The sequence below is a fragment of the Camellia sinensis genome, chromosome 3, assembly GCF_055761805.1.
Source record: "Camellia sinensis isolate YWXY chromosome 3, ASM5576180v1, whole genome shotgun sequence".
Lineage (NCBI taxonomy): Eukaryota > Viridiplantae > Streptophyta > Magnoliopsida > Ericales > Theaceae > Camellia > Camellia sinensis.
In genome coordinates, this window is record NC_138963.1 from 217,747,311 (window position 1) to 217,759,033 (window position 11,723).

The 11,723-nt window shown below is 32.4% G+C and overlaps 1 long non-coding RNA gene and 1 pseudogene across 1 annotated transcript; both read right to left on the minus strand.

Annotated features, from left to right (window-relative positions):
• Nucleotides 1-276: 276 nt before the first annotated feature.
• LOC114275270 (5-OH-xanthotoxin synthase-like) lies at nucleotides 277-3,058 on the minus strand (annotated as a pseudogene).
• A 5,947-nt stretch (nucleotides 3,059-9,005) lies between these two features.
• On the minus strand, nucleotides 9,006-11,055 carry LOC114275278 (uncharacterized). The gene is made up of 4 exons (XR_014363309.1): nucleotides 10,712-11,055; nucleotides 10,448-10,596; nucleotides 10,267-10,362; nucleotides 9,006-10,169 (listed from the first exon to the last, which is right to left on the minus strand). It is a non-coding gene; the product is annotated as an uncharacterized LOC114275278 (long non-coding RNA).
• Between the last annotated feature and the right edge of the window lie 668 nt (nucleotides 11,056-11,723).

The following is an 11,723-nucleotide window of genomic DNA, read 5'->3' on the forward strand; positions in this document are numbered from 1 at the left end:
AACAATTACAATTGAATTTTACAATAGGCCAACACCACTAATTCCCTCTGATTCTCTATCTCAATATTTTTTTTCCCATTATTTTAATTGATTTATAATTATTTAAGCAGGTCTTAAAATTTTCATATTTCAATATTCTCATATAATTCAACAACTATGAGTGAATTGAAATAGAAGGAAATTGATTTTTGAGATAAAAAATGCCGGCCGACATGACATTCCTTCCTATTATATTCGATCACAAATGACCCTGTCTTGCATATTAGCTCCTAGCCATTAGGCAAGAGCATTCTTCTTATGCATTGTAACACCAGGCATCACATTAGTATCAATATCTTCTTTCTTCATCCCATCAGGTAGTTCCCAACCAAATGAGTAGAGAAGATTGGCAAGTGCAAGCTCCACTGTTGCAATTCCTAGATTGATCCCAGGACAGCCTCTTCGGCCAGCTCCAAATGGGATTAGCTGAAAATCCTGTCCTCTAAAATCAATATGACAATCCAAGAATCTCTCTGGAAAAACTCTTCTGGGTCTTCCCAAACTTCAGGGTCTCTTCCAATGACCCATGAATTAATATAAACTAAGGTTTTGGGTTGAATTTCATACCCATCTATGATGCACATGTCAATTGCTTGTTGTGGCAAAAGTAGAACGGGTGGGTATAGTCTCATTGCCTCCTTTATCACTGATTTAAGATAGGGAAGCTTTAGAACATCATCTTCATCCACCATATCTTTCTTTCCTATCAACTTTCTTACTTTTTCTTGAACTTTCTTCATCACTTTGGGGTTTTTCATCAATGCAGTCATCACCCAAACCATGGCTGCTACACTTGTGTCTGTTCCACAGGTAAATATATTCTACAAAGAAAGTTCAAAAATTAATTGATATATCTATATATATAAGAGGCACTTTAATGCTTGAAGTTCGTCTTTTCTTTCCAATTTTACCTTTTCATTTTGAATAATTTACTAATGATGGCATATATGTTGAGTGAATATTTTTTTCGTAATTACGCAAGCATCGCCGGATTGTTATAAAATTTTCAATGATTTTGTTGACACAATACTGAATTGTAATTCCTCCAATAATTTAAAGTTGACTTTGGAGGGTATGCTCGGTGAGATTTGGAAGAATGGTGGTGTGGTGTGGCGTGGCTCAAAAATCCCTCACCACACGGGTGTAGATTTTGAGTAGGGTTGGTGAATTTTTACATGCATGTATGTATATCTTAGATATGTTTGTGGAAATTTATCATAAACGTGAAAAACTTGAAAGTTTGAATTGAGATTTTGAGATTTCGGCACTAATTTGGGCGCTAATAATCATGGTTTCATATGCACCTTATCATAAATTGTGTAAATTTATTACAAAATTTTATAACATCAATCACAAAATAAGTAATCTCGTCACAAATTAGTGTTAAAAAATGTTCAAAATTTTATAATTCATTTAACAAAAGTTTATGACTTGATTACAACATCTTATGTTATGCCAATTTGTGTTGAAATTACATATATTATAAAATTTTGTAATTAATATTACAAAATTTTTTAATAGAATTACGTTAATTTGTGAGATGGTGCATATGAATAATACTTGGGACCCCTAAAATTTGTGACCCCCATAATCTTTAATTGATTTATGACCACTCATTATTTATTTATTTTGTTTTCCCCTCTCTCTCTCTCTCTCTCTCTCTCTCCTCGCTCTCTCCCACAAATGTGTGTGGGGATGCGGGGGTCGTGGGGGTCCCCATCATAGCTAGGGTGCATATACTATAGAATTTCCAATAAATGTATTATTACAAAAATGCTTTAGACCCTATTTTTGGTGACTCCCAAGAATCCTCAATTGATTTGTGACCACTCATTTCCCTCCTCCCCTCTCCTCTCTTCCTGCTCTCTCACAAATTGGGGGGGGGGGGTTGTGAGGTCTGGAGCATATTATTGTTTGCATTGTTTGTTTTTATTTTGCTCTTGTTGTTCTTACTTTTGCTGTTGTTGATTTCTCATCAACCCTTGGTGATTGTGCTACCAAATAATTAGGTATTCTTCTCAATGCCAACTTAGTTAGGATCACGTTATTTTGCTTCGATATTTTTTGCACTTCCTTTTTTTTTTTAATTGATATAATCTCATATGTAATATATATTATTCTTTATCAATAAAACTTATTTTCGCTGGTAAAAAAATATTACTTATAATGTTTATAGTATCACTTATTTTATTCTTCATTTTAGAACTATATTTGAGTTTTTACTCATTCCAATCATTAATATTTTTTAAGTCTATGGTTGAAATATTAGTAGAGGCCTTTGACGATTTGGAAATTAACTGCGTTTCGATCTCCTTAGATGTTCATGCATCATTCAAAATGTAATCATTATTCATGCGTGATAAAATTTTATCATTTAAGTATTGGATCTCATGTTCACGTGTTATAGTATTTCATTTGGTTATGATTGATATTAAAGGACTTTTTTGATCCTTGAGTAAAGAATTATATAAATTTAATATTGATTTTTATTCTAAACTTTTTTTTTTTTTTTTTCAATGAGCATGCAAGGCTTACGTGTTCTATGACTAAGGCCCACAGATCACGGCCGGTCATGCTTCTAGATTCGAAACACTACAAGAAAAAGTACCTATGACGATTAAATTTTTAATCACCAAAAGTCTATTTTTAGCCGCTAAAAGTTGACTTTTCACTTTTCCCGACTAAATATTTTAGTCGCTGGTTTTGTCGCGAATACATGGTCGCCGGAGGTACTGGCGACTAAAAAAGTTTTAGTCGGCAAAAAATAGGTCTTTAGCGACCAAAGCTTTTGTCGCTTATAGTCAATTACATTTTTGAAAATTATACATTTAGCGACTAATCTTTTGGTCGCCAATAGTGAATTATTTTTTTTATTATTTATACATTTGCCGACTATTTTTTTCGTCGCCAATAGTCAAGCTTTTGGCGACCACACATTTTAGTCCCGAAAAGCATATTTCAGAAAAAAAAAAAATCACCCTCTGTTGTTCCCAAGTTTCGAACCACTGACCTCCCACATTCTAAACTTTTAGCAACACACTCTGCCCACTATGCCACTACAACATCACATAAATATAAATGCAACATATATTATTTATACAGTATATTGACCGGTATTAATACAAAACTATATATATATAAATAATTATTTTTATTTAACATAATTTATGTAAAAAATAAATTATTTACTAAAAAAAATAGGAGACCACTTTTGGCGACTAAAGCTGTTTTTTAGTCGCCAATTCTATACTTTTTGGCTACTAATTACTTTTTTGTCGCTAAAAGAATTAATTCCTGCCTAAAACCTCCACTTTGGGCGACTAAACTGAATTTTAGTCGCCAATTGTTGACTTTTAGCTACTAAATATTTTTTAGTAGCCAAAAAGCTTCACTTTTGGCTACGAAATTTTTTTTGTCGGTAAAACACGTATAATCGGCGACCAAACTATTTTTTAGTCGCCAAAACCTATGCTTTTGGCTACTAAATGTTTTTAGTCGCCAAAAACCTTGACTTTTGGCTACTAAAATTTTTTTAGTCGCTAAAACCCATATAATCGGCGACTAAACTGATTTTTAGTTGCCAATAACTGTACATTTGGCTACTAAACTGTTTTAGTCGCCAAAAGTCTTCACTTTTTGCTACTAATTCCATTTTAGTCGCCATTTGTGCTTTTTGTTGTAGTGGAAGGATAATTATTCAATAATCTTGAAATATAGATACGTGACATTTCATAATATTGTGATTGGTGGAGAAAGTGGATAAATGGAGTATTGTGTTTGGTGATTTGGAAACATGAGCAGACATATTAAATGACGATTGGTTATGAAGTACGAATACATGATACTCCGAAAATATTAAATAATTTCCCGATTTGGAGTGTGACATGTAATATTATATAAATAAAAAAATTGTATAAAATTATCTTATAAAATAATTTGGTGAATCATTACATAATCTAATAATTATAAATTATAAGCTAATTAAGAGATGTGAGAATCTAAAATTTTTTAACAGAAAATAACTGGCCAGCATGACATCCACTTGAATTTTTATTTATTTTTATAAAATGTTTCGGAGAGTTGGATGAGAGAAATTATTTAATGTTGTAGGACTAAAATCCAAATGGTGTTTCAAAAATAATAAGAAATAATCAGTAAATGAAATTGAATATTGTTTGAAGAGTATTAAATGATTTAATTGTGGTATTAGGAAGCATTTACAGCAGAAATTTAGGTATTTCGAACAAGAATTAATTTAATGCCATTCAATCTGAATACCCCAGTTTGAATATTGTGGAGAAACGCTTTATATCGTGGCTTATCTTACCGCTTATTTTCATTGCTTGACGTGGTTGGTTGTGTTGGCACAAATATAACAATCACTTTCGAATTTTCAAAAAGAAAAATTTTGCCTCTTGTTATCTTGGTGGAGATTGCTGGTGGCTATGGTACATTTGTTGTTATCTTTTATTGAATAACTAATCAGAAATCTCAATATATTTTGATTTTAGTCATTATAAAAGTGTTTTGCGTATTTTGGGAATGGGTTTTTTGTTTTTGTTTTTTTTTTTTTTTTTGTGTTACTTTTCTTTTGATTTTAGTGAACTTGTTTTAAAATTTTTCAAAAAGTTTTAAGTTTTTAAATTCAGCTCGACATGATGAACTGTATAAAAATAAAAATAAAAAAATTAGAAAAGATAAAAATCAGGCAAAATAAACAAAAATATTTTTTTTGCTTATTTTCGTCTTTAGTGATTTGTTTTGAATTTTTTCAAAAAAAATTATACTTTTTAGATTCGTCTCGATAAGACAGATTGGAAAAATAAAAAATTTTGAAATAATTTTGAAAAAAAATTACTAAAAACAAAAAAAAAATTGAAAAAAGAGGTAGCTTTTCTTTTATTTTTTTGCAAATCAATTTAAAAGCACTATTGCATAGGGATTCTTGTAAATGAATGAATCATACTTATATGCCTGAAAGCATTGAACTTTGATGGTGCATACCTTTAGCCATTTTCCAGTTGGAATGAAATTCAAGTAATTAATGTTTTGTTACATGATATTAAAGGTGGCAAATGGACAGATATGAGCAGGTTTGGACAGACCAAAATGAATTATGTATTTAAAGCATACCCTTATAGTGCTAGCTACTTGGCACTCCGCTTTAAACAAAACTACTCAGAATTGAAATGAATAATTGAAATTTAATTAGTGTACTATAGAATTCACATTTTTAAATAAAATTCTAAGTAAAAGTAGGTAGTGTTATCTGCTTTCGCTGCTCTTCCACTTCATATAGGAAAGGTAAAAGAGGAAGTGATCAGTTCCAAACATGGAACCAAGGCAATAGCACATTTGCTAAAGGCCCGAGGGTTAAGACCCTAGGTCTTAAGTTTGAAACTTCTTGAATTAATTTCTTGGGCGTTACACAATTCACTATAAGAATTCGTACTTTTGCCGACTAAAAATTTGGTCGGCAAAAGTCCATTTTTAGTCGGCAAAAGTTATTCGCGACTAATTTTTTTGGTCACCACTTTGGTCGCCAATTGAGGGTTGCGGAAAGTAATTAGCGACTAAAAAATTTTTTAGTCGCAAAAAAGTTATATTTGCCGACTAAATTTTTGGTCGCTAAATATATAATTACTGCGACTAATCCATTTAGTAGCTAAAACACTTTAGTCGCAAAAAGTCATATTTTCCCGACCAAACATGTTAGTCGCCAATTCGCACATTCAATGACCAAATAGTTTGGTCGGCATTCGTCGCCCATTTCCATGACCAACTAATTTGGTCGCAAATTGTCATATTCCGCGACCAAAAAATTTGGTTGGCAATACATTCCCCAACCAAAAGATTGGTCGGCAATATTCACTACAAAAAAATTACACTTTTGCCGACTAAAAATTTGGTTGGCAAAAGTCCATTTTTAGTCAGCAAAAGTCATTCGCAACCAATTTTTTTGGTCGCCACTTTGGTCGCCAATTGAGGGTCAGCAAAAGTAATTGGCGACCAAAACTTTTGTTAGTCGTGAAAAAGTTAGATTTGCCAACTAAATTTTTAGTCGCTAAATATATCATTACCACGACTAATTCATTTAGTCGCTAAAACACTTTGGTCGCGAAAAGTGATATTTTTCAGACCAAATATGTTTGTCGCCAAAAGCAAAAAATCGGCGACCAACTATTTTCGTTGCCAAAAGTTGAGGAATCGTCAACTAATAATTTAGTCGCCAAAAGGTAAGGAATTGCCGACTAATGATTTTAGTCGCAAAAGTGTAAAATTTGGCAACCAATTATTTAGTCGCCAAAACTTTTCTCAACCAAATATTTTGTCGCCAAAAGACATTAAACAATCAACGACTAATTAGTTAGTCACCGAATCTCTTTTCTTTTTCTTTTTTTTTTAGAACAATCAATTTTTGTTTATAAACATTCAATCCAATATTGAACAAAATTCATTCAACCCAACCTAAATATAACATTAAAATTCATCATATTTTCCTGCTCAATCCCAAACTTTACAATCATTCCATTCAAAACATTAATTGAGACAAGTTTTAAACATCCATCCATTGAAAACCAATAAGTAATTGAACAAAAATTAAAAGGAAAATCAATGAAGAAATCCAAAAAAAATTCTACACAGGAAGGAATATATATGGTTTTGAAGCATCAGCCTTGTGCTTGATCGTTTTTGGAAGTCACCTACAAATAAAATAAGAAAAGTTAGAATCTAGAAAAACATCCAAAATGAAGTATTCTCATAAAAAAAAAATTTAACCATATGGCAAAAAATTTATATGATTACATTACAAACTTTTGATGATGACTATACCACAATTAACCATATGTCATATTTTAAAAAAATGCAAAGAAAAGGGGAGGAAAAGAAAAAAAAAAAGAAAAAGAAGCCCAGTAAAGGGAAACATGAAAATTAATTCGAAGTTACAACATAGATGACAAAAGGGCCAATAGTGGGACCTTCACCACCGCTTCACAATGTCAGGTGTGATGAAAACATATTCTACAAATCAATAACTGAGCCTCAACCATCATTATTGGGTGGCAAAATTGACACTCAAGTCCTACAAGAAAGAGTTTTATTTTTGCTGTGACTTAATCAAATCAAGCCTCAACTCCAAAGAGAGAAAATGCAATCTTAAGACTGAGGATGGTAGCAGGAACCAACATATTCAAAAAAATATCTCATAAGCATTCGTAAAGTTAAAGTAGCTAAGCAGCAATAAACATCTACAGGTTCTACCCCACACAATATGGTGTTCTAAGTTAAAAGAAAATACAAGCAAAAAATGATGAGGCACATAGCAATTTAAATCCCATTACCATTGACTAATATGTGGGTCTTTTAACCTGAGGTCAGAGAGTTGCTTCACCTCTTGCCCCAAACTATGTAAGGGAAGTCACACCACCTAAGGTTGTTATTAGATACATGCAGTTAGCAGGAAGAAATATTTCATAAAAAGTGCCAGATGGCACCCTTAACATTGCAATAAAGGAAGAAAAATCTAATGCATGGGATCTTCAAGAAGAAGAACTACATTTGTAGGAAGCTTTACAAGTTGCACCTATGAATTACTTGAAAGTACTGCAATAGCATTTCTTTGTATGTCAATGACAGAAAACATATCACATGGACAACTGTTACCAGTGAGAAGTTGGAAACGAAAATCCAAATAAGAAACTTCCTTGCTCTAATTCTTGGACAGGTCATGGTGGTACATGCCTTTCGGCACTGAGTTCCGCTAACCTTATATTACAACATGGAATAAAAGATGCACCTAGACCTCATGAAATTAGCAATTTTTCACATAAGCTATGTGAAATTTGGCTTCCTTTTTTTTTTTTTTTTTGTTGATAAATAAGTGAAATTTGGCACATTGAGCTGCGGCATCAAAGCATTTTGTGCCCCACAAAATGTTAGCAACAATATATATATATATAGCTCAATTGAACCAACAAGGAGTATTGGTTGAAATGCCAAATAACAGTAATAGTAAAGCAACTTTACAATCCTATTCATGGAAATCCTATAACAAGCATAGCATAATGCAAGAAGTTAGTAATCAATGGTGTCTAATAACTGTTTTGTGTTTGTGTGTGACAACTTAAACTCCTTCAAGGAAGTATCATGCATGTAGTAGTATATTTTATTATAAGATACAATTGGCATCGTCATAAAACCCTCAAACCTTGGCACATAAGGATCATAATAATTTCAAATTGATGTCCCATTCTAAATTTCTAATAATGATACTGCAGGTTAAGCAACTGAGGGTCATTAAAGAAATATGCTAAAAGTTAATTGGCCAACAAAAAATAGAAAACCTTACAATAAGAAGGTGCTAAAAAATTAAGAACGAACCATGGAACTCAATTCAATACCTCAATATAAATAAAACAGAAACAGTGCAATGAATTGAAAAGAGGTATGCTCATATTGCTTACCTCCATGGCCATCATAAACACCAAAGAAAGACGTGGATGTGTCAAAATCCAGATGAGCTACATGCTTTAGAACACAAGAACGCCTCATATGAGTACAACACATAATCAGCTAAATAACAAATTAAACTAAAATTTAACCAGAATGCCACTAATTTTCCCTACTCTACCCCATGAAACCTTTAATGTGGAATCCAAGGCTTAACAAACTACTTTCAAGGTAAAATAAGAGTAATATGTTATGGATATTCATCAAAAAGGTCAAGCCAATGGTTTCACTAATTCTATGGTGTTGTTAAGATAGATGATCATGCAAGGTTATATAGAGAATAAAAGGGACAACAAAGTACTTGTACTAAGCACAGTTGCAGGAATACTTGTAACTCAAGTACTTGTACTACATAATTCAAAATGTGAAGAAGATACGAACATACAAAGATACAAAATTCTTTCTTTCTTCTCTCTCTCTCTCTCTCTCTCTCTCTCTCTCTCTCTCTCTCTCTCTTTCTTTTATTTTTCTTTTTCTTATGTCTGATTTTCTAACTTATCCTCAGATAGCAAGGTCCTATTGTGAATGAAACCAAAAAAAAAAAACCCTAGAACTAAAAGAAAACATAGAAATGAATCTAATGTGCCGATACTGTCAGTGAGTTGAGATAGATGTGAAACCAACAAAAACTAAAACTAAAATTGAAGAAATTGATCAGTGGAATGAAATCACATGTGGAATTAAAATGCAAGAATTGGATATTCAAATGAAAAACAGAACTTGTTAAATTCGATTATGGAATTTTTCTTAGGCAGCTGATGAAGACCTGTAAAGGTAGTATTTTGGATTTTCCTGCTCCTTCAACCTAGGAATTCGCGACGTGAATGGATTGAGAGGCAAAAAAAACACAAAATTAAGGATATGGTAAAAGTAGATAAAGTTGTATCTCTATAGAGAGAGAGATAAATTATAGAATAAAATGTCCATAGACAGAAAAAGAAAGATAAATTATTGAATAAAATGTCAATAGACTAGGGTGATAACAGAGATGTATACATAGGTCTCTTTTATGTGCACAAAGGCATCACCCACTTCACAACCATTTGGTCTCTACACCATCTAACTACAGACTATGGTAAGTCTTAGTTCATTCTAATTCTCTCATCTTTTTCTCTCTATTCAATTCTGTTATCAACACAGAAACCAAATACAAAATACATATGGATAAGATTTTTAAGAGTTGGGAGAGCCCATTTTTAAAAAATCTTATATAAAATTTTGTGATCGGTTTCTGTGTTTCTGGACTTGTTCCTATGTTTCTGGACTTGTTCCTGTGTTACAGACAGAAATAAACACATAATACATATAAATAGACAAGATTTTTAAAAAGTTGGTTTGTGAAAAAACTGTCCATTCACATATATTGTGTTCGATTTTGTGATCGGTTTTTGTATTCCTAAACTTATTCGTATATCAATTGTTGACCCTACATCAACTAAAGAGTATCTGAAAAAGAACAGAGCTAACGTGTAGTGTGTTTATGTGTTCATGAGAGCATAGATGGCAACTAGGGTCCATTAAATAATAAACTAATCAAAATCATCTCACCTGTAAGGAATGTGTTGGTGGGTCGTAGTGTCTCTATATTTTTTAGCCAGACCAAAGTCAATGATGTCGACCTAAAAAAAAGAGAAATGAAAGGACTAATAAACACAGATATGGGGGGGGGGGGGGGAATTTTTAACCAGCACAAAGATGGAAGTTTTGACGGGGAACCTGGGTTACACGCCTTGCCAAGCCCATAAGAAAATTGTCTGGCTTGATATCCCGATGTAAAAAGGATTTAGAATGGACAGACTCAACTCGATTGATCTGAAATAAATACCAGGTACAAATGTTGATAGACTTAGAATTATCTAAATGCAATAATTGTATGCATTAAATCAAATGCAGTTACCATTTGATCTGCAAGCATAAGAATAGTCTTTAAAGAAAGTTTCCTACTACAAAAATTGAACAAATCTTCAACACTGGGTTTAAGCAAATCCATCACTAGAACATTGTAGTCTCCCTCCACTCCAAACCATCTCACATGCGAAATTCCAGCTGTAATATTTCAGAAGTGTTATAAACAGAAAAGAGTATCAAATATATGAGCAAAAGAGCTCATAACAGATCAATTGTCCCACTAAAATAATAAATTAATAAAAACAGTCATTACTTCCTCCCTGTAGAATTCTGTATAACTTTGATTCGTAAAGTAACTGAGGATGTTTTGTCTTCACATTTTCCTGATGATTTGAAACAGTATTAGCAGCTTATCAACCATAAAAGGTTAAAAACCAAACCAATACAGCAGAGAATCAAGCATGAAGTTAAGATAGGATATGCAAGGATATGCATCTCAAAGAGACTGACTAGTGGCTGATTTTATAGACAGCAAAAGTTTGGGGCCCTGTATCAATTCCTTGCAATATAAAATCCATCCACATAAAGTGTATCACTCTTATTTGTAATTTGGTAGTGATTTCAGCACAGATGCAGTGTTTTCATTGCCAATTAAACCAGCTGATGAAGACTTTTCATTGTGTTGCCAATGTATATATGTCAGCACTCGCATAGATTACATGAAGTAACAAAAATTATACATAGAAATCGTGCCTAATCATTCCATCAAGTTATGAAAAATATAATTAAATCCCTATTTATCTTTCATTTACTAAATTAACAAAACAGATGCACACTTTCTTGCATAGTACAAAATGATTCCAGGAGATGAATAAAGCAGATCAGGCATCAAAAGTTAACAATCTCAAGAGGCTTACACCACGGTTCAGCCTGAAGTACATCTTTTGTGCGTCAGAGGAAGAATGTGTAAAGAAATGAAAATAACTTGAACAATGATGTTCGTAGGGATGAGAGGTAACTATCTTGAGGATGATAACAGTAGCATAAAAAAAAAAATTGATGAATGCGTTTGCAAGAGTTATGAGGCAACAATCAACAAAGATCAAATAAGAACAGTTCTCAAGGTTATGTGACACAACACAGAATACTCACTAATGACGAGTAGCTTGATTTGATGTGAAGACACTACTAGTTGAATGTGAACACAATAATTGAGAGTGTTGAAAATTTTAATGATGAAAATTTTGTGGTCCAAAAGCATATGAACAAAAAGCATGAAACAGAGTTCGAGGATTATTTGCCTTGTATCATAAATTGCAATTTTG